Genomic DNA, 21,392 nt, shown 5'->3' with positions numbered 1-21,392 from the left:
CATAAGAACTAAATATACTACACTGTAAGTAAAGTAAAAAAGCTCTACTTCAGTCTGCTTTTAATATATTTGGAGCTAATGCACTCAGACACGTTATAATAAATAAGCTTCGTATGAATAGATTTTTGTTAATGTTGGATCTGTAGAAGAATATATTTTGTTCCTGTGCCCCATACACCGCACGGCTGCATGAAAACGGGCTCCGCCGTCACTCAAACAATAAAAACACTAGAACTAAAGTAGAAGCACAACTATGTGACGTCTTCAGGTTTCTTGTTTGATTCATTTTATGTGAAAAAAAAAATGTTCCGTAACAGAAACGTGTTTAGGAAGCTAGGTTTATGTTGTTCGTTTTTTAAATTAAACTGAAGTCAGTTTTATGTATGCAGCACCAAATCACACCAGCAGTCGCCTGAGGTTGCTTTATATACTGTGAGGACCTGACAATGCTGTTAAAAACATGACATGCACGCTGTTTTGAGAGACAGCTGTGGGGTTTTTGTTAAATGTCGGTGCCCCATACACCGCACAGTCGCACACTCTGGTTGTATTAACATTTGTTGTAAGTTCTTGGGTTTCCTTTCATTAAAGTGTATTTTTAGGTTGCAGCAGACTGATAAATGCAGGCACTGATGAGCAGAACTCAGTTAATGTTGGTAGATAAATTAAATTGGAAGTGCATGACAAATTAGTGAAAACATTTGCTTCAAATGGCAGGAAGCAGAGATTCCTTCCTGTGCGGAGCAGGGAGGAGATTTTCGGTGATAAGAGTCCCGCGGGGATCAGAGATCGTGATGTTGGACGGCAGGAGGACCCGAGCTGCAGACTCCGAGGGGAATCGCCTCTCAGTGCAGTCTGGTAGTTTGTCTTTGTTTTCACGCCGCCTCTGACTCTCTCAGTGTTTGTCGCGGCCGCTGTTGAAACAGGAAGTGGCGGCCTTATTGACTCACTCCAGGGCTTTCCCATAGAGAGCAGATCACAGAGCTCCGGCTTCCTTTGCCTGCACTGCGCTGAAAGATTTTCCAGCTGCCACTTTCTCCGAGCCTCGGCCTCGCTGCGTGTCTGCAGCCCGAGCTGATCTCAGGTCAGACTTCTCCCTACCTGAGTCTCTCCTGCAGCTGTGTGACACCTGGAGGACTTCCTGTGGTCCGTTCAGTCTGCTAATTATGGTCGTTGAGTTAAACTTCAGTTATTATTCGACGAGAATGGATTGGCGTCTGCTTTATATTCTTTTGGGTTTGACCTGCTGGTCAGACAGAAAGTGAAACAATGAGGTCACTGCGTGGAAACGGTGGACGACTGGAGACGATAATCACGGACTCCTGGGCTGCTAAAGCTTTCAAAGCTGTTGGGCAATTATTACAATTATGGTTTTGTCAGTTTCTTTAAATAACGGTGAGAAATCAGGTGAACTGCAGCTAATCTGCCCGCTGTGTTCCCGGCCTCCTTAATTTCACTGTGACGTCTTCAGTTGTTGACCTGCACAGTTACAGGAGAAGAATTAAAAGCATAAACATTTAAAACTTTAAAGTTTCTTTACAGGCTTTAAAGAGTCTTTATAGTCATGCTTTTAGGTAAAAACTAAACGTTGCAGATCCAGAATAATCTTTATTATAATTATGTGATAATCTGGAGCAGCTGCTGGTTTTGTCTTCACACGGTCCTCTGACGTCTTTTATTTATGCAACATCTTGACTGTAAACCGATTGAAAGTATTTGGCTTCATAAAAAGATGACGTGGGTGTCTTTAATGGAATTGTCGATGATCTCACTGGAAGCTAAACATTGGCTTCTTTTTTCAGGAATAAATCCGCTTTAGAAAACTCTTCTGTCTGCGATTGTTTATGCTGATTTACTTTTGTCTCCTCAGGTTTGCTCAGATGATTCAGACTTGTTTGACTACAAAGTCTTTGACTCACCACAGCAGACTTCTAGAGTTTAGCGGGTTGGTCATCACGGACCGCTCGCAGGAAACGTCTCTGATCTGTTCTTATCTGTAAATGATTCCAGTTTATCTTCTTCTTCTTCAGTTTATCTTCTTCCTCCTGTGTGCTCGGGTTTTGACAGACATGGGAAAATCCGTCTCACTGACGTCCTTGGACCAGGAAGTGTTTCCAGATGTTAGATGTGAACTTCATTATAAGTGTCGCTGTTTGCTTTTTAACATGTTACGGGCATAACTGTTAAACGTGCGTGGAGCTGATTGATAATCTTTACTGATCAGCTGGATTACAGTGAATAATACATATGTTTAGATTTGACGTCACAAACACGAGTGAGCGTGTTTGATGTGTTTATTGTTGCTTCGCTGCTTGTTGACCACAAATGGACCCAATCGATCGTTTGATAATTAAGGACGTGTTTTTAAAGCAGTACTTCTTGCGGCTTTACTGCAATCTAAACTAAAAATAGTTTGGGTTGGCGGCGTTTCATGATCAATATTTATTGGTGCACTAATGCAGAGGCGTTTTGTGTGCACGTGTGACCCGACGGCCAGTAACTTCAGGTTGGTTTGCACATCTGTTCTCTGGAGAGAGCTGAGGAGTCTTCATTTTAAAACCTGCCTCTCTCTGCTGCAGCGTGGGAGCACAGAGGATTGTGGGTAGGGAGTGGCGCTGAGCCGCTGCAGATACGACAGGGACGCTAAGATGCGACCTCGAATGGCTCCGACGTCCCCCCCTCCTCCTCCCTCGCCTCAGGGCGACTCCTCGCCATCTGGGTCGGCACAGGCACAAGAAGTCACTGCCAAACTGTCATTTGGGACAAAAACACTCACAGGCAGACGTCTTAGAAACACTGAACGAGGGGGCGTGGCCTCTGAGGTACAGGTGAGACAGAAAACCTGGATGGTGATCATAGTTTATGAGCGGATGAAACACGGCACTTTGTTGGAGTTTGTCTTGGAGGAATAAGGAGAACACAGGAAGCTTCACAGGAAGTTATCAAACGTGTGGACTTTTATTTATGAAGGAGCACGTCGGCCCCAACGCCATCAGCTGTCATTGGATGATTATTGGTCAGCTGATACGTGGGGAGTACGTGTTTTTCATCTATAATTAGTTTGTGTGCTTTCAGTGCATATTAAATTATTAACAGTGTGTTATCTCTGATACTTCTGGGAAATGAAGGCTGGATCACGCTGTGCGAAAGCTTTCCATTCAGTTTGGTGCATCAGTGTCTGTTCAGCTGCAGCGCAGGAAAGGAAACTTTGGTGTGGCTGAGGCTGTGCTGCCCCCTGCTGCTGGTCTGTGGCGGTGCTCGTTTCCTGCACATTGATCGGTCTGTTCCAGCCGGTGTTTAAAGTTGGCAGAGATTTGTAAGATTTCAGTCCTGGTTGCTTAGCACCAGCCGCTGCCAGCAGCTCTTATTAATATATTTGGGGGGTTTAATGTTTGTGGTTGAGGACTACGAACAAAAACAGTGAGCACACAGCGCAGCAACGATCTTCTCCTGTTTATTCTCGGGGTCGTCTGCTGGCAGAAGATCAGCTGATCGGTGAGGTTTGTCATTTGTTCTGATCTGAGATCTGCTGGAGTCGTGTTTTAGGAGTGTTCAGGTGTTCAGCTCTCCGTTTCTCAGTGTGTTTGACAAAAACGAAGCCCTCGGCTGCTGTCAGCTGGTCTCCTCTGGACCGTGAGGTCGGCTGGTTTCGTCTTTCTTTGGTGGATTTTGGATGTTTGGGATCTTCAGCAGGTTGTTTGGTTAGCTCGGAGCGTCCTCACTCTGACAGAGGAGCACATCTCTCTGTTTGGATGGTTTCATTCAGCTCTAATTGAGGTCCAGCAGGGGGCGCCACCTCTACAGCTGTTCACCTGACTGTGCAGGTCAGATACAGGCAGCAGTTTGTTCTGACTGGAACTGATAAAAAGTTTAATTTACAGATTTTGTTTTTCATGTGGCATGACAAACTATGTGTGCCTTATGTAAACCCAAAGTCTTAGTCAAACCAGCTGTGTGTGAACAGCTGCAAACACCTGGATCAGACTTTTCTGTAGTTTTGTTTCAGAGTTTAGCTTCTCTAATCAACATCACCAGTTTTAATGAACTGATGAATGTGCAGACATGTGAAGACCATCTCTGAGTTTAGGGCTTTTGATTGGTCAAAATGAGGATTTATACACATGTGACTTTGAGTGAAATGTTTCCTTATTAAAGTTCCAACAAATCAGTTTTCAAAGAGCTTTGAAAGGTGAAACATCTGCTGCGGCCAGCGATGAGAAGAAAGCCGTGAACCCCACAGCTCGCTGTTGTTTCTGTTTCCGTATTTTTATCGTGTCGAGTGTACGGCGTCTGCCGTAATGAGAGCTGAAGGCGTGAAGCAGCAGCTGAGATCACAGGTGTGCGGAGGTGAGCTGCTGGATCGGGCTGTAGGTCGCTGGGTTGCACGGCTGACCTGAGGTTTGCATGAAACTTCTGTGAGAAACTGGGAAGAATATCTGTGTTTGCAGGTGTTATGTTACCTGTTTCTTTATTTATTTTTACTAAAATACTTCAAGATAAATTCCTGAAGAAAATACATTTTTATTCCAGCCCAAAAGGAGACAAATGTGCAACTTAAGTAGAACATAGATCAGCTGGAAATGTTGATATCTGCCACCACTAGGGGGAGCTGTCCTGCAGCAGGCATTCACCTGACTCAGGTGTTGCTGCAGGTTTGATCGGGTCTTTTGTTTCCTGACTGATTTCCAGCTGGCGTTTCAGAGGGCTCGTTTGTTTTGCAGGCGTCTAAAATGCCTCCCACTCTTCTGTTTTTTTGTTTGTTTGTTTGTTTGTTTAAAAAAATAAATTAAAGCAACACTCACGTTATTTTAACACCTGTATTCCAGGAAATTGGCCTAAAACCAGCATGAACAGCAGCGATGGAGCCTGTTATACTCCTGTTTTCTGTCTGAACTCCCTGAGAGGACTGAGACTACCTGATCCCGCTCACGTGCTCCTGAAACGACCCTGCGTCTCTCTGCAAGCTCCTCGGTGTGGCGGCCGGTCGCCGAGTGGCGTGTAAAAAGCAGCAAGGTCGCTGTCACTGCACACGCTCAGTCTGCTCTCCCGTCTCTGAGCATGTGCAGGCTTCTTGTTTGTCTGCACGTGTGCGAGCCTGACTCAGACTTCCATAACAAGGCGCTCAGACAGACGCACGCCCAGATGGAAGCTGATTGGTTGAAGTGTCTAAAGTGTAATGAGAGCCTGAGCGTCTTGCTCCAGTCTGTCTGTGCTCGGTTTAAGGCGTCTGAATCAAGCGCCGTGATTGGTGTGTGTCTTTTTTCTTTTTTTCTTTTTGAAGGGCAGTAAGTTTGGTGACCTGAGTCCTAAAACTACACTACCCATGATCCTCAGTCGCTGCTAAACCTGGGTCCAGTGTGATGGTAGTAAAGCACAGTTCACCCAGTCTGAAGCCTGAACTTGATGGTTGTTATTATCTTTAAAAACATCTTGTGATTATTGAACTTTTTAGTGGGGAGCGATGTTTCAGTCGAGTTGGACTTAAGAAGCCGGGGTGGGATCGACTCGTCAGCAGAAAGGCGAAGCCGAGGAGCTCCTGCCTCCAGCAGCAGCACAAGCTCTCTCTGAACAGCTGAAAATAATACAGAGGTCATCGATGAGTAAACGGACTTCTCCTCTGCACACTGCTGTTTGTGGTAACCGCTCACTACCCATGATCCTTAGCTGCTGTTGGGGGATTGGGTTTGGATGATGCGCTGCTGGTTTTCAGGTTGCAGGTACTGGGACTTGGGAGCTGTGTCTGCTGTTCTTTAGGCCCGCAGCTGTGGGATAAACAAGTTTTATTTGGATGTTTTGAGTCGTTTACCAGAAATATTGGAGCTCAAACTGTTGGTGGATTTATTGATTGGACACTAAATGGAAAATAATGTTAAACTAAATGAATATTTTCAGTATTGATGAAGTAAAATAATGAAAAACTCAAAAACTATTTGCCGACTCCAGCCTGTAAAATTACAAATGTAAACATTTAAAGCTGATGTCTTTTGTAGTTTCCTGATGTGGGCTGAGTGATTGATTTTAGAAATAATCAACAGATTAGTCGTCAATAAGCCCGATCGGCTCATTCCTCTGATGTGAAGCAGCTTCCTCAGAATCTGGTTTAATGGTACAGAGCTCCTTTCGTCTCACTTCTCACATTTTCTCTCTTCACCCTGAATGACTAACACACACCGAGGAGGCGAGCGGCAGACAGTGGGTGGACGTGTGTCTGAGAGTGTGAGTGTGTGCGCGTGTGTGTGCGCGCGTGTCTGAGAGTGTGTGTGTGTGCGCGTGTCTGAGAGTGTGTGTGTGTGTGCGCGTGCGTGTGCGCGCGCGTGTCTGAGAGTGTGAGTGTGAGAGACGGAGATAAAGCGGCAGATTTCGGGTGGAGCAGAAGGTACAGAGTGAATCTGACCGACTGTCTGTTTGTCTTTCTGTGCTGGTTCTTAATTGGAGCGTTACTCTGCAACACACACACACACACACACACACAGGATGAGATTGGGGGGGTTGTTTATGTTGATGTATTCAAGATTCTCTTCGGTATCAACATATTTTAGAAGAGACCAAGAAAGGAAGTGACTTAAACAGAAAGCCCCTCAGACGTGCTGCAGTCACAAACACGTCGCTGCTGTTACAGGAGGAATAAAGGGTTAATAGGAGGCTTAATTGATTAGAATTAAGGCTTTTGAGAAGTGGAACGAAAATCATACATGATTCCAAACATTTTTTACAAATAAATAACTGCAAAGTGGGGTGTGTGTAATTATTCAGCCTCTGAGTCAATACTTTGTAGAACCACCTTTTGCTGCAGTTCCAGCTGCCAGTCTTTTAGGGTCTGTCTCTACCAGCTTTGCACATCTACAGACTGAAATCTTTGCCCATTCTTCTTTGAAACAGCTCCAGCTCAGTCAGATTAGATGGGCAGTGTTTGTGAACAGCAGTTTTCAGATCTTGCCACAGATTCTGGATTGGATTTAGATCTGGACTTTGACTGGGCCATTCTAACACATGGATATGTTTTGTTTTAAACCATCCCATTGTTGGCTTTATGTTCAGGGTCGTTGTCCTGCTGGAAGCTGAACCTCCGCCCCAGTCTCAAGTCTTTTGCAGACTCCAAGAGGTTTTCTTCCAAGACTGCCCTGTATTTGGCTCCATCCATCTTCCCATCAACTCTGACCAGCTTCCCTGTCCCTGCTGAAGAGAAGCCCCCCCAGAGCATGATGCTCCCACCACCATATCTGACAGTGGGGATGGTTCAGAGTGATGTGCAGTGTTAGTTTTCCACACATAGCGTTTTGCATTTTGGTCTCATCTGACCAGAGCAGCTTCTTCCACATGTTTGCTGTGTCCCCACATGGCTTGTGGCAAACTGCAAATGGGACTTCTTATGGTTTCCTGTTAACAATGGCTTTCTTCTTGCCACTCTTCCATAAAGGCCAACTTTGTGCAGTGCACAACTAATAGTTGTCCTATGGACAGATTCCCCCACCTGAGCTGTAGATCTCTGCAGCTCGTCCAGAGTCACCATGGGCCTCTTGGCTGCATTTCTGATCAGCGCTCTCCTTGTTCTGCTGTGAGTTTAGGTGGACGGCCTTGTCTTGGTAGGTTTACAGTTGTGCCATACTCCTTCCATTTCTGAATGAAGGCTTGAACAGTGCTCCGTGGGATGTTCAAGGCTTGGGAAATCTTTTTGTAGCCTAAGCCTGCTTTACATTTCTCAGTAACTTTATGCCTGACCTGTCTGCTGTGTTCTTTGGACTTCATGGTGTTGTTGCTCCCAATATTCTCTTAGACAACCTCTGAGGCCGTCACAGAGCAGCTGTATTTGTACTGACATTAGATCACACACAGGTGCATCTATTTAGTCATTAGCACTCATCAGGCAACGTCTATGTGCAACTGACTGCACTCAGACCAAAGGGGCTGAATAATTACGCACACCCCACTTTGCAGTTATTGATTTGTAAAAAATGTTTGGATTTTCGTTCCACTTCTCACGTGTGCACCACTTTGTGTTGGTCTTTCACCTGGAATTCCAATAACATTGATTCATGTTTGTGGCTGTAATGTGACAAAATGTGGGAAACTTCAAGGGGGCCGAATACTTTTGCAAACCACTGTAACTCGTGCGTTGTGGTTTCAGAGCTGATGGGAGACGCACAAAAGCTCGTGATCCCGCCACGTGCTCAGATCCTCCTGAACTGTAACCAGAGACTAAACGAGAATCAAAGGACACAAACGGCAGTCTGCACTGATGCTGCCAAACCTCCTACTGTAATATCAGTTAAAGCGTTAGGTAATGTTAGTCACAGTGTTTAAATTGTTAAACATTATTAAACATGTACTGTGTCAGCCAACATCAGCAGCAGCTTTACTGCAGAAACCAGCTAATGTTCACAAATCAGGTTAAAAAGCTGCTATTTTTATTTTTCCTGATTTAGTGGTGATGAGGGTCGATGTGTTTACAAAGAGACTCAGTGTCTGAGACTAGTTTCTACATTTCTGCCATTAGTTTTAAGTTATTAACGAGGTTGAAGGACCTGGTTTATGTCGGTTGCTGTTTTTGTTGTAGCTCGTCTGTAGTGAGATGAAGTGTGATTCAGTCAGATGATTAATGAATATTAAAAATACGAATAAACGGTGATCAGTGAAACTTTAGAGCAGTTATATCAACTTTACTGTCCAGAACTGGTGCAAAGAAACAAAAACCAGCCGAGCAGTAAAAGTGACGAAAGTTAAAAGTCGTTGTCATGAAATGAATTTAACACTGTCGCGCTAAACAACAGGAGAGAGAGAGAGAAATAAAAATGATCCGGGCTGATCGGATGGTTCGTCTTCCGTTTGCTCGTTCCTGTCAGATTTCCATGAAACGTGGGGCTTAGTCCGTCCTGGAAGAGACTTTTGGACAGATGTGGATCCAGGATCGTTTTCTTCATCAGAAGCACGGGCTAATGCTCTCAGCAGGAAGTTGTGCCCCCTGGTGGCTGTTAGAAAGGCGGCAGGTTTGAGGCATCTGTGCGCCGGTTCACTTTTCAAACCCGGAAGCTTCGTCCATCTTTTATGTAACGCCGCCGTCAGCCCAGCCGACCAATCGCCTGTCGTATCTTCTTCTTCGCTGTCAGATTAAAACGCACCTCTCTGATGGAGGGAGCGCTCGCTGCTGTGTGTGGGCTCGCGCTTCCTCCTCAGTGTCCTCCTCTTCCTCCTCTCCTCCACATCACTGACTCTGTCCTACATCACTCTACCTTCCCTGAGGATACACCCCCACTCTCTCTCTCTCTCGCTCTCTCTCTCTCGCTCTCTCTCTCGTTCAACCCTCCTCGTTTCCGATGAGTCATGTGACCAACCTCTCTCGCCTCCCCCCGCTCCCCAGAGACCAATCACACCCCCACAGAGGGACGCTTTACGAACACACAGCAGCCCTCGCTCTCTCTCGTCATCATCGCGGGAGAGAGAGAGAGAAAGATAGAGGAGGAAAACAAGCGTGAGGACGAGGGAGAGAGGAGTCCGGGCGTGCGCCTGAGAGGAGGTCAAGAGGGAGAGGAAAACATTCAACCAGCAGAAGAAGAAGAAGGAGGAGGGGTCAGCAGGGAGGAGGAGGGGGAGGTTCTCCCTGAATGAAGGAAGAGCTCTGGGAGTCGTTTCCTCCCCGCCGTGATGGAGCGATGCGAGGAATGAGGGCGGATGGTGAGAGCAGGGAGCAGCAGCAGCAGCAGCAGTGGAGGAGGTGGAGAGGCAGGAGGTGGAGGCGGAGGAGGAGGAGGTGCTGCTGGGGGAGCCGCAGCCGGAGGCGGACGGCGCGGGAGGAGCCGGCAGCGCTCCCGGAGGAGGCGGCTGTCGGCAAACTGCCCCGGCGTCGACAAGATGTCCCCCAGCAAGAAGGTGGAGTGCTTCTCGCCCATGCTGTGCCACTGCAAGGTGGCCTGCACCAACAGCACCATCTCCCTCATGTTCGGCTGCAAGGTGGGTGTAGGAGGGGGCGGGGTCGTCGGTGAAGTGGGGTCACGGCGAGGGGGCTGGGTTGGTTTGTGGTAGGTTAAAAAGTAGAAACCCAAAATAAAGTTTGAGGAAAAGTCTCCCGATCATCGTTAAATGACGCCAGAACGTCACAAGTTACAAAAACGAGTTCGGAGAAATGTTTCTGAACGCTCGGAGACGAATCCTCCTGCAGACGCCGAGCTGCTCAACGTCTGAACGCGAAAGCCTGACAGGCGGGTCACATGACTGTCGTTTACCAGTTAACTACGATTTCTTTTGCTGTTTTGTTGTTTTGTTTTTGTTGACTGTCTAAATCTTTGTGAATCTTGAAAAGCGCCGAATTTATGATTCTAAAAACAAAACCTCAGGTTGGGTCGTCGAGCCGACCCCCAAACGATCCTCGGCTGAGTTTAATACAGTTGAAGATGTCCCGTCTTTGAGCAGCGGCTTCAACGGAAGGTAAACATTTTCATCCCAACAAAACTGAAACTGATCCCAGGTTCAGTGCAGATTTTCAAACTCGTTGGGAATCGCTGTCCTCACGTTTGCATCAGCAGAGGCCAGATTGGCCCTGATCAGGTCATCCTGATCCAGTCAGAGCGATAAGTGCTGAGACTTCAGCGTTTCATCATGGGATCACAGGATTTGTCCGTTTATTTCCAGAAATAAGAAACGAACAGAAACTACACGACGTTTTTGATGACGATGGTCGCCGTGCTGGATGAGGAGAATTTAACCTTTTTATGTCACATCTCCATGGTCGTTCTGGGCGTTATAAATCAGGAGGCGCTGGCCAGCAATGATTTCTGGGTAAAAAATTTAAAACCATGAGCGGCGCTGTTCGTGGTTCTGACTACATTTCAGTGTCACTGAGCTACAGCAGCGAAAATCTTTCCTCTGGAAGAAAAACGTCAGCTCTCCGTTTGTTCATCGGTCTTTCTGGCGCACTCGTCCGTCTGCTAGGATGCTGCGGGCGTCTCGTAGGTAGCATCAGTTTTATAATGCTCGTCGTACACGATGCCGTCTTTCATCTCCAGCTCCGGAAACACACTCTTAGATTTCCCATAATCCACCTCCACAGCTGCATTTGTGAGGATTCTTCAGGGTTGTGTTTTAAATGGATGAAAACGAAATGATTTCCTATTTAAATCAAACACTTTGTTGCATTTAAACGTCAGCGTGATTTCAAACACAGGATAAAGTTGCTGTATGTGTGTATTTATGCTGTTTACACTTCAGTGCATGTACACGTGTGGAGTAATCAGAGTAAATCGAGCTCATCTTCATTGAGATGGAGCTCCAAAGCTTGATGATGTGCCGTCAGGTTCCTCGGTGACGAGCTGGTATTAAATGAAAGTGTTTACACCGGCCTGCTGAAGAGTGCAGCCCAGATTATTCTGATCTTTAAAATGAGCCGGCGGTCTCACAGAGAAGTCGTTAACATTTGCTCCTGTGATAAAATGGAATAAATCTTTGATGGTGATCATCGCCGCTGCAGTCACACGGGTCTAAATTTACTTCTACAACCAATCAGTAGCTGCTGATGTTTTCTTACATAAAGCTGTGCAGGAGCAGCGATGGCTGGACTGTGAGCGTAATCAGAAGTGTGTGGGTGAGACAGAAAAGCTGCAGGGCACGTTGTCAAACGCACACTCAGACGAGCTGCGAATCACAACCCTGAAAACGATGAACATATAAACCTGCTCCTGCTGTGTCCTCCCGCTCTGCTCCTGTCAGGCGACTGCTGAGGGGGAAATAACCCGTGTTCGCTGGCTGTCACCGAGCGGCTGTGTTTACCGTTGTGACCTGACGCCATGCCATTGGCCGCCCGAGCTGCCCGTCGCGCCCCGCTCTCCGTACCGTCCAATCGGAGGCTGGGTTTGAAGCGTCGCTGAGGCGCGATTGGCTGGCGGGGAGCGTCAGCGGCAGGCTGGAGGGCACGTGCGTGTGTGGTCATCATGTGCTGTGCAGGGAAACGCCAGCGAACCGAAAGCTCGCTCCCTCGTGAGCTCTGCTGTCAGCCGAGAGACGTCAGGGCACGGCGTGCACACAGAGACTCTGCAGAACTCATGAAATGTTCACACGTTTTAACAGATTTACTGTCTCAGTACTGAAGAAAAAACCCATAAATGCACAAATATGGAGACAAATGAACCTGAAAAGGATCCAAAGTAAAGACGCACTTACAGTTAACAGATTTCATCATGTTGCTTTCTGTTCACCACCTCTGCATGTTTGACTTTGATCAATCTGTAGAAGCCAAGAAAGTTTCCCACGAGCTGCACGGTTACAGAGGTGATATCACGACTGCAACAATAAAACAGAACCTTCAGGGAGTAAAATTATGATAATTATGACGTCATGTCAGAGAGTAGACGGAGTATTTGAATTACAATGATCATGGCAGCGTGGTGGCCTCACAGCAGGCAGTCCAGAGAGATGCCAGTCAGGTCTCTGGGAGCGAGTTTGTGCATGATCTCTGCATTTATTACAAACTGTAGTGTTGTGAGAATAAGGCAGAGTAACTACGCAGTTTAATGTCTCAGTGGGGATTACACTCTGGAGATCACTGATTGGAGGAGACAGATCAGGTGTCTTTTTAAACTCAGCCAGTCGTCAGAGGGGCACCAGCAGACCCGAGGATGTACAAAGTGATCGTATAAACTACTTTAACAACCTTTCATTTAAAGAACTTGCTGTGAGCAGCTTCACACATCTTCAGAAAAACAATAAATCTGTTTTTCCACGTTTCAAATCATGTTTTAGTAAATTTGGATTAAACTTATTATGACAAACAAGTTAATTCAGGAAGATGTCCCGATTTAAACCCCAGTTGCTCTTTAATGCTCCATGTGTATGAGATGGGGTGTCTTTAAACCTGTGGTGGCTCAGCCTCTCCTGATCGTGTCCGCCGGCCTGCTCGGCTGTTTCCTGTTGTGCGGCTGTGTCTGAGCGTCTTTGAGGAAACGATGAGCGTAAAAACTTTGCTGTTCAACAAACGGCTCCATTTTTCATGTCTCGCAGCTCGTTTCCGTAATTGCTCTTCTCTTCGTGCCGGCCCTTGAACGACCCCTCTTAATGTGATTTCTGTGTACGTGAGCAACACGTCACAGTCGTCCTCCTTTACTTGATTCAACTCCGAGGCTTCAGATGTCTCTGTTGGTCAGATCAAGTCGACTTCTTCCAACGATCTGGCATGAAATTACAGCCGAGGAAAACAAAGAAGGAATTCTTTACTGAAGCGGGAAAAACTGGAAGATTTTCTCTTGATTTGAGATGCTCAGACTACTGAAGCCCGGATTAGCTTCACAGGAAGTTTAAAGGAGACGGCTCACCCCAAAAGCTCTCATTTTCCATCTGCCCTGTTGAGCCGTTGTTTTTCCCGAGTGTTTTGAACTAAATCAAGTGCTTAAACTCGGAAAACTTGCACCGATTCTCAGCTGGAAAACATGGATTGGCAGCTCCAGGTTGTTGAAGTTAACTCAAAGTCTTTTTCTCTTGATGAAAACCAGAGTTGGAGATTGGCAGACGGATTGGTAGTGAGGGCTCAGCTGTTGATCTGCAGGTGGACTGATGTTCCTGTCCTCGCCTGTGACCACGAGCTGGTGGTGACTGAAAGGTGGTCCGACCGATAACGCGATGTTTTCTGAATGGGATGTTTTTAACGTTCCTAAGAGCATCTGATTGTTCTGGAAACTCCTTTAACCAAACTCTCGGAGCTCATTGATCCCAACCCTTCGTCTCTTTAAAGTTGGTGCTTTTAATTTGGCGGTGTCCTCCCGTTTATGACCTGACTGGCTCTCAGGTGATGTCACAGCAGAAGTAGGGGAAGCTATTCAGACTCAGAGCAGCGTCTGTCCCAGTTGACCTCTTGGCCCTCTGGGCTTTGATTGGGCAATAACCCATCGCCTGGAGGAGGAGGGGGAGGGGTTTGTGGTATCATGTGGAGCAGCGTGTTGACCTCTGAGCTGTGGTTCAGGAGCCGCTCGGATTACTCCCGTGTGGATCAGGGTTTGATTGGAATCTGGTGTTAATCTGTCGGGATCGGGATGCTCATAAATCAGGAGCTTAGACGTTCACACGGAGACGGTCGGAGTGCGAGCTGCCGCCGCCGCCGCCACTTCTGCTCTGCTCACAGAGCTAGACTCACAGACTAGTCTTAATTAAGTCCCATTGCTCGGCTGCCATCGACCGCTCTCACAGCCACTCACTCGATACATTGTGCCGGAAGTTATCAATCATTGTGGCGTCGAGTATTTAGGGAGCTGCTGTCTTTTTCTGAACCCATTTTCAGACTTTTGAACGGCCGTCTCTCCGGGTTTGTGAGATCATCTCGATTCACAGATCAGACCGACGGCTGTCAGATTCAAACGAGAGCGACGTATGAGGACCTTCTGCTCTTCACAGAGCGCATATTAATGAGCTCATTTCACATGTTATTAATAAAGCTGGAAGAAGAGACGAATTTAAAATTCCAGCCCTGAAAAACTGCAGATTTAGAGTCTGGAGCCTCAGGCCCGTCGATACACTGCACCAGTTTAACGTCTGTGGCACAGACGAGCAGGAACAAGACCAGGACCTGGATGTTTTTAGCATCGCTCACTGGAGGAAACTTCAAAAAGTTCAGGTGAACTTTACAGAGTTGTCACCCTGTGGGTCAGACGCTGCTTGAAACCAGTTACAGCTCATGAACACTGTGGTTTTTACCATCTCGTGTCGTCGCAGGCTTGTTTAATTTAGTCATCTCACTTTGATCACACAGCCCTGTGGGTCCTGATGAAGGGCCTGAATCACAGAGCTTCTCTTTGGCCTATCAGTGACTGTAACATGTAGATTGCAGCCAAACAGTGTACCTAATAAACTGTCCTTTGAGTTTTTACCTCACTCGTGTAGAAAGCATGTTTAAAAGCTAAATAAATGGGCAGTAAATCTGATCTCAGACCAGCAGCGTGTGCTTAGCGTGTTTTTCTGTTCTGCTCTGCGGCTTTTAACGACACAAACAGCAAAGTCCTCCAGTTAGGTGGTGGTGAGTGAGTCCTCCGTCTCTTTGCATTCCTCTTCATCACCCCCTGAATCATCCAGCAGCCCTCCTCCTCCTCCTCGTCCTGAACATCCTGCTACATCCTCTCTGCGGTGATGCTCCTATTTATAGCAGCTTTTGGCAGGCAGGAGTCGGCGCTGTGCCGCCTCCTCCTCCTCGACAGCTCTCAGAGAAATGAGGAGGAGGAGGAGGAGAGGAGGAAGCTCTCTTCATGCAGAGAGTGTCATCAGTGGAAACCTCCCCGTTGCCTCCCACGTCCACACTTCCATTTGTGCTGCGGTCCACGGTGAGTGGGCTCGGCGTCTCGCTGATGGACCCTCTGACGTTACGCCGCATCGCTGCTTCAAACCTTTATTTCTCTTTGAATGTGGCCCATGTGGGCCCGGGCAGAGGGATTCGAACCTGTGACCTGATGCTTGGTTTGCGTGTGAGCGTCGCAGCGCTTCGATCTGCTTGCAGCTGCCTGATGCTTCGCCGACTGCCGCTTCACATCCAGCTCGAACTGCTCGAACATGCAGCTACCTGGATGATTAACCAGAGCAGAAGCTTCTCGTGTTCAGTCACAGGTCAGGTCAGAGCAGCGCCTGCAGTGGAAACTGAATCTTTGACCAATAAAACAAAAAAACAACCCTGATGATGACTTTAAAATGTTTGTAGGAGAGATGGCTGAAAACTATGAATAATTAGTAACTAAACTTTAACCTCAGAGGAGTCGAGCTGTGGCGACCTTTAGACTCCCCGTGCTGCTCTCTGCCAGATAGTTTATATGTAAGCTGACAGGTTTCACACACAGCTGTGGTTTCAGTGGATTACAGTCTGTGGATGGAGCAGGCTCTGAAAAAGGTAACAGGATCGATGATCAGCGTTTCTGAGGACTGGAAGAGCCGTTAGCGTTTGTGTTTTCTAAGCAGAGAAAACACAGACGCTCACTCTGCTGGATTCTCACTGTTTGCTGGTGTAACTCGACTTGATGACTGTTAACAACGAGAAAATCGGCGGCACTGTCGTGCAGACTTTACATGCTTGTAGTTCACAGCTCTAACGGAGAGATTTTCTTATTTTAGGTTTAGGAATCTCGCTGAACCCACTCAAAAACAAAAGCCTGTTTCCTGCCAGGACGAGTGATGAGTAACCTCGCTGTTCCTCGAGTGCTGCGGCGCCTTGGTGAAGCCTTCGATCTGAGCTGCAGAGGAGCGTTTCTCTACGCTGACCTCAGCTGCTGCCGCCCTCACTTTTATCTGCTCTTCAGCACCATATGCCCCTACAGCGGCGGCGGGCGACCCGACCTCGCCTTAGCTGCAAGTCATCGCGTCCCCTGGGCTCCTGGTCATGTGACCTGGCCCCTTCTGTCCGGTCCCTTCCCAGCTGTCTCAGCTGATTTTTCAGTTCTGTGCAGGAAGCAGGAGGCTGAAGATGCTGAACCGTCAGCGGTGCTTCCCCTCGGTCACGTAATCTGTGTTAATCTGTGGAGGGAATCCCAGCAGTTACTCCAGTAATTAAAGCAGGAATTAATCAGCCCGCACACCAGCGTTCAGCTTCACTTCCTGCTTTCAAATACTCAAACGACATAATCAGGCCACAGCGCTACAGAGCGCGCTCACCACGATGTGTTTTCCTTCTCTGGCTTCGCTGAGCCCAATGCGATCAATCGGGCTGAGAGGTCACACGAAGCGGTTATCAACTGGATAAGTTGCCCGGGGTTTATCCTAGCTGTGGAGGAGTCGGAGATTACAGCAGATACTCCGTTAAGTGAAAGTTCAGACGCGTGTGAGACGGTTTAATTCTTCCAGCTGAAGCTCTGATTACAAATATCTGATATCAGGTCAGTTCCAGGATCACACATGAAGCAAAACCACACAAGAGAAAGCTGGAGTAAAGTTGCTTCTGAGAGTCTGTAGGATGTGGTTCCACACCTGCTCATCTGTTACCATAACAACATAATGTTCTCTGGAGCAGGTTCGGTTTCCATGGTGAAAACACTTCTTCGTGGACATGTTCGCCTTACTGTTCGCGCGACTGTTGACCTCGCGAGCAGCTGCTGTCACAGAAGCTCATGAAAATGTAAATCTAAAAGTTTTCATCTCAGCGGTGGTCTCCCGTCGCCGGGGTTCCGGCTGTTCGGGGACGTAGGTACAGAGGCCGTGCAGCTGTAGGTGATCGGTGGACGTTCTGCAGAAGCAGAGTCAGACGATGTGATTGGCAGCATGCAATTAACACGAGTCTCGTCCAGCTGCACGGTAATCATGCACCCGTGAAATTATTCCTCCTCTTAATCGAGGTTATCTGCGTTTCAGATTTCTGCAGCGAATCATTATTTTTAATGATTAACTGAAGTGAAAGTGTTCGTATTAGTGATGATCTTCAGGCTGAAGCAGCAAGATTCAGTTTTACTGTGAGGTGTGACAGCAAACCGTCATCTGAAGAGAGGTCAAAAACACGTCAGCAGACATGTTTGAGTTACAGCACGAGGCCTGCTCGCCGCTCAGCGTAACGTTTGTACCGCTGACCTGAAACCGTGCAGAGCCCAAAACAGTAAAAAGTTACTAATAAGTTAAAACCTTTTAGCTTGTGATGGTCATGTCTGTATGATGTGCTGGCTGTAAGTCATAAGTGAGCAAACTAAAGTGACCCAGAAAGACTGATCCAAACACTGGGTGACAGTTCCTCTAATGACCACTAGAGGCTCCAGCAGAAATAAAGATGTTTACAGCCTGGTCTCTGGAGCTGACGCCTCCCTCATCACTGTATTCATAAGCAGCCAGGCTGTGCAGGTTTAGAAGAGTTGAGCTAATCCACTTATTTATCCACTTATTCTGAAGTTTACACAGGTTTGTTTTAAATATAGTCCTTCGAGCGACCTTACTCTGAACCTTCAGAGCTTCAGCGAGTCGACGGGTGACTCATGGCGGCATCATCCATGTTTTCAGTGGACGAGGAGAAAACTGTTTCGTTTCCATAGAATAAGCTACAGTGGTCGTGACATCACACACAGTCCTCTGTGTGGTGCTGTCATTAACAGCTGAGCGGTGTCTTGCATTGTTTAGCAGTTAAAGCAGGCGTGGAGGCAGAAATCGCAGCTTCAGTTTGATAAAATAACAGAGAGGTTTGGTGGAAGCAGTCAAGAGTGCTGAACACGACTCGGAGACAGAAACTACTCCAGTGTTTTTCCAGGACGATCATCTCAGACTGGACAGTTCGAGCTCCTTCTCACGGCCGGATGTCTGAGCTTCCTGAGCTTCCTGCGACCTTCCTCTGTGTTTGTCCCAGCTGGGCTAATCATGTGTCTCTCCTCTCAGACCGGCTTCATGATGCAGAGATCGGAGCTCTGTGGGGACCACGCCATCTGCTGCTAGTTTTTGCATCTTTGTTTTGGTCTTCCTCTGATCAGAATTGTGTGTCCTGCCATCCTCAGCCTGTGTGTGACAGTGAGAGAAAAGCTGACGCCTCCACAGCCGGTTCCTCCATAAAGAGCCAGCAGTCAGGTTAGGTCAGCATCAGACTCCATGTCTGTGCAGATCCGACTGCTGCCGACGCAGCCTCGACCTCATTTCCATTTGGACTTCCTGCTGGATCTGAGAAACATCAGCTCACAGTCAGGCTTCCTGCAGCCTCACAGACCTGCACGGGTTTTGTAACAGCAGCTCAGCTGTAATTCAGCCAGTCTGACAGGATGAAGGTGTGATGGAGGCACCTGCACCGACATCAGGGGGACTGCTGTAGTTTGAAACATGAATCTGACGATGCTGCTGAGAGCTGCATCAGAGACATTTCAAATGAGACTGAGGTTTTTGAAGAATGTGATGGCACTCAGCAGCTGGAAGTCATGGTGTGGATGTTTTAGACCAGGCCGTGTTGACACCAGAGTTTTGGTGCTGTTATGAAGTTGAAATGAGTCGCTGTGCCTCAGACTTGTTCAGATTCACACTCTACATCTGTGGGTGTCGTCTGCGTGCCGCTGCCGCCTCTGTGCCAGCTGTCGTCGTCCTTCTTGAATTCACCAAACGCTGGCCGGCTGGCGCCTCTCAGCCTGATGAACGGAGGTGTTGCCCTTCGCGCTGTTTGCTGGCTCTGCGCCGGTCAGCAGAGGGATCGGGAGGACGGAGGCGTTAAAGGTTCAGGCCCTCAGCGATGATGGGAGGTCTGCAGTTTGAGGCGCTGCTCGTCCAACAGCTCAGCTTCTGACCTGCCGGCTGATCCGGCCCACAGCCACTCAGGCGTGGGATAATCCCGTTCAGCCGCAGCTTAGCATCTCTTTGAAGTTGCTGCTGAAAGTTTCCGAGGTTCTTAGAGCGCCGTCAGGGTTTCACCAATCTGCCTCACGGCAAAACCTCCGACTGCAGCAAAGCGGGATCAGTGTTTGAGACCCTGATCGAGAAAAAGCCAAAACACTGGAGCCAACACCCGGCTCTGAAATCATCCCGAGATCCTGTCAGCACGTTATAAATGTACTCAGGTTACTCCTGATTTTTTTTCCCCCCCTTTTTAACCCATTAAAGTTGAATAATTCCCCCTCTTTAAAATCCCTGAGTGAAAACAGCCCCTGAAAGCCGAGGATTTCCTCAGAAACACTCACAAACCCCCATTTCTCCGACTCTGAAGCAGGCAGAATGAAAACCAGCAGAGAGCTCAAACCCTTGGATTTTCTCTGCATTATTCTCTTTGCTCCGATATTAAAACCAAACAATAAGACTTTGACGCTGAGAAATGCCGATCCAGCTGTGAGTGAAGAGGATGTAAGCGTTGGAGTAGCTCGGCAGTTATAAAGAAACTGTTTAGTGTTACAGCACAAATGAAACTGTGGCTAAACTGTGATCATACGTGTCTGTTTGTGTCATGTGACCTGAAAGCCTCGTCCAACGCGCTTCCTGTGCTGCTGTGTGTATACGAGCCTAACCAAGACACTGCCCGGCGTCGGTAACCCTCCAAAGCTGCGCTGGTGTTGTCTCCATTCATCAGCCACACTCATCATTATGTTGGAGCTGAGCACAGTTTGACTTTCTTTAGAACTGAAACAAACACTGTTTTAGTCTCTGAGGTCGGGATTCACACGTATCGAGTCTTTTAAATCGACTTCTGTTGGTCTCACTCTCATTTCTGAATTTAGTTCTTGTCCTTTGGGGCTCGTTTAACGCTCCTCGTGTTCAATTAGAAACACTCGCATTTTTCTTTTCAGACTCCTCAAAGACTCTTCGAAGTGTTGAGATGAAATAATAATAAAAACGCGCTGATGTTTCTTTAGCCGAGCCTCAGATGGTGGACTGAGTGTTTTTACTTTCGCAGCACTTACTGGAGCTGCATTAACTTCTATTTTCCTGAGCGTGGGCGAGCTGCCTGCATGTTCTCACAGTTTGTCTCAGCTGTTTAATTCTCAGTGGACTGGAGACGAATTTAGTCCATAAAAGTGTTTCTTAAAGTCAGGCCGACACAGACGGAAGGTTGCAACAATGTTACCACTGCCCTCAGATCGAGCAACGTGATTGGCTGCTGAAGCGTTTAAGTCCGTAGCTCCTTCACTGGGTTTTTTTTTTTTTCTTTTTTTAATAGGGAAAAGAAAGACTTACTTTCATAAAGAAACTTTATGATTTTAGGAAACAAATAAATCCTGCGATCTTAGTTTTTGGTTGAAATGTTTTCAGTCGGTTGAATTCCTGTTACACCTCCGTGATGTTCAGGTTTCTGATGTCCTCCTCCCGCTCAGCGAGTTGGCGCTCTGAAAAGTGCCCATCACTCGGTTTGGTTACGTAACCGCGTCTGTGCAGGACCGTCGAGTCGTTCACCTGTCACACTGAGCGTCTCTCCTCCCAAAGCCAGAAAACAGATGAGTAAGACTGGAGAGCTCTGACTCATCAAGATGTGAAGGCTGCCGATCAACGGACGAGGCCTCCGAGGAGGACTTCTGCTCTTTTTCCATTTATATCCTTGTTTTTATTTTATAAACTACACCGACTGGAGCTCTGACCACAACAGAGACCCAAGCTGTGATTGGATGTTTGTTGGAGAGGTGCACTCTGGGACTTGAGTTTCTTCTCTTGCACAGGTTTTCTTCACCTGCACCGATGATTCAGTCACAAGGGTTTGGTGCTGACGAGCAGTGAGTCACCTCCTTTTGTTGAGAAAAGCAGTCAGAGGATCAGAGAAGGATTATCCTTTAAATGGACTGGTTCTTATATAGCGCTTCTCTACTCTGAGCACTCAAAGCGCTTTATACAACTAATTCATTCACCCATTCACACAAGCACTTCCAAGCTTAAGTATCTAACATTCACACACATTCACACTCCGATGGCTGCATCGGAGAGCAACATGGGTTAGTATCTTGCCCAAGTATATTTGGCATGCAGACTGGAGCAGCCTGGGATCGAACCACCGACCTTCCGGTTAGTGGCTGATC

The 21,392-nt window shown here is 47.4% G+C and overlaps 1 protein-coding gene across 9 annotated transcripts in view; it reads left to right on the top strand.

Moving 5' to 3' along the window:
* The window catches only part of dlg1b (discs large MAGUK scaffold protein 1b), a 98,540-nt gene that overhangs the window by 37,458 nt on the left and 39,690 nt on the right, over positions 1-21,392 (top strand). The gene's annotated exons all lie outside the window — the stretch shown is intronic.

Source organism: Aulonocara sp. 'chitande type north' Nkhata Bay, linkage group LG18 (genome assembly GCF_057382095.1).
Source record: "Aulonocara sp. 'chitande type north' Nkhata Bay isolate Kocher_YH1m ecotype deep benthic linkage group LG18, A_spYH_male_GT1.1, whole genome shotgun sequence".
NCBI classification, from domain to species: Eukaryota; Metazoa; Chordata; class Actinopteri; order Cichliformes; family Cichlidae; genus Aulonocara; species Aulonocara sp. 'chitande type north' Nkhata Bay.
Note: the sequence above shows the minus strand (reverse complement) of the source record. Positions and strands in the feature narration are given on the sequence as shown.